Consider the following 2,500-nt stretch of genomic DNA (forward strand, 5'->3'; position numbering starts at 1 on the left):
TGTGGCACTGTTGAGGTGTGATGGAAGGCTAGCCATAAATAATAATAATAATAATATCTCAAACTTATATAGCGCTTTTCTGAGTACCCAAAGACGCTTTACATGGGGGGGGGGGGGGGGGCTTTACAGAGGTAACCACAAATTAAAAACAACTTTAATAGAAACTTTAATAGAAAAAGGGGAAAAAAAGACAGTGAAAAGGGTTAGCTAGGGAAGGCAATTTTGAAGAGTTGGGTTTTGAGGGTGGATTTGAAGGTTTGAAGGGTGGGGGCATCTCTGAGTGCCTTAGGGAGGGCATTCCACAGGGTTGGGGCAGCAAAGGCGAAAGCTCTGGCCCCCCACGTACGGCATTTGGTTTTGGGGACGTCGAGGAGGTTTGCATCACCAGACCTGAGAGAGCGAGAGGGAGGGGACATGACGTTTGAGGAGGTCACAGAGATATGGGGGAAGCCAGGTTATTTAGTGCTGCTTTGTAGGCGGTCAGGAGTGTTTTGAAGTGGATTCTTTGTTTAACCGGTAGCCAGTGAAGGTCACGGAGGACAGGTGTAATAAATGTATTTGTATTGTTCAGTCTTATGTCTCACACCTTCCTCTTGACAATACAACCTAGATTCTGTGTGGGGTTCAGGTCAGGCCAGTTGGCTGGTCAGCACAGTATATAGTTTAATAAGGCACTGCTTATAGTTTGTCCATCTGTACCTGCATAGATTGATTGGTCATGCCTGCCTGAGGCCTTGTGATGCAGGAGATGTGGAAAGACCGAATGCATCGATAGGAAATGTGAGGAAGAAGAAGTAGGCCTACCGGAGAGGTGCATTCAGTGTGAAGGAAGCCATGGTGCAGGTCAGGAGCGGTCCTAAAAGAGCTAAGGAAGTTAAAGTGAATAAGACAAGGAAAGAAAAGAAAAGAGAATGTCATATGAGGAGGCTGGATGGGACTGAAACTGTGCATGTTATGCAACATGAACCAGAGCAAAATATGAAGGAAACGGGTGAACCAAACATTTGCTGTGACAAGAAGATATTCCTGGCATTCATTCATAGCCATGGTTATAAACTGTGCTGTATAAATCCCATGGAAATCAGAGAGGATCAAGATGGTGCTTTTGAGGCAGCCAGGAGGTTCCTGGGCGTTGAGGATATGTTGAATGATACACTGAGATAAGTATTTGCACAGTCACGCCAGGCCTTAGGGTCTGGGATGTATAGGGAATGCACAGAATATAATTGAAGGGGAGCTAGTCGGGGGTTTTGATTCATCTTATTTTATTTTCGATATAAAGTTTTACACACAAGTCCAGTTGGTGGCGGTAATGCACCTCTTAAAGTATGCCAACCGCCATTAAATCCAACAGAAGAAGAAGCAGAAGAAGAAGAGGAAGAAGAAGAAGATCATGTGCTTGTTTCTAGAATGCAGCAGATTTATTTGTCTTCACACCAGAAACTCACGTCTTTGTTTATGATTAAATATGAATGAGAAGCCTCTCTGAGAGTATCCTAAATGTTAGCCTCACAATGCCAAACGTCTATTGCAAGTTATTGTAAAGAAAGGAAGTCAGCAGTCCCTATAAGATAGCCTGGTGTACAACAGTTTTATCCTGAGGACTTGAGCTTTACTGAGCAACTCCACAACAACAGCGTCCGCCCCTTGATTATGGATTACTACATCATTGAAGACATCAAAGGTCATACTTGAATTGTATTTTTTTGCTGAATGGATTTGCATTGATTGTTGTCTGCTGCTATGCTATGGGGTGCTATCTTACCTTGCTAATTTGTTATTTGGAAGTGAGTTGAAAGAAACTAGCTGTTGTTACACTCTGCAGTCTTCAATACTCAACACTACTACTTCAATACTAGTAGTACTACTAGTAGTACTACTAGTACACAGTGTAGATGTTGTTGTTTTATGGTTGTTGAGGAGCTCCTATGTCCAGCTGAGGGTTTGTGTAAACAAACATTGTGTAAGCACAAACATCAAATGCCATATTTGACAATTGGATGGCCAGCTTTGAATGTTTGTGTAAACACAAATGCCAGTGTGCCCAGGCAGAGTAATAACATTCGCCACTGTCTAGGACTGCACGGGGAGCAGAGTAGCTCCTTTCGTAACCCTCGGTTAAGCTTTTCTGCAGTTCGGACGTCGCTTACCCTATAGGGTCCCTAATCGGTTATTCCACTCTCCATGGGATGCAGATGTACGTACCCTCCGTTTTTAAGTGTTGGTGAGATATTTCAAAGATGCATAAAGCGGCTATAGGAGACAGCGGAAACGTGTACTAAATTGCATTAACCGCCGATGCCGTTAAGTATTTTTGAGTGGTGTATGGGCTCAGATCCACGCCAATATTATCTGTGTGTTCGTAAAAGAAAATGCGTAAAAAAACAATCTGTAAAAGAAAAATGCGTAAAAAAACAATCTGTAAAAGAAAAATGCGTAAAAAAACAATCTGTAAAAGAAAAATGCGTAAAAAAACAATCTGTAAAATAAAAATGCGTAA

This window comes from Protomyctophum bolini (assembly GCF_963924005.1).
Source record: "Protomyctophum bolini genome assembly, chromosome: 3".
NCBI lineage: Eukaryota > Metazoa > Chordata > Actinopteri > Myctophiformes > Myctophidae > Protomyctophum > Protomyctophum bolini.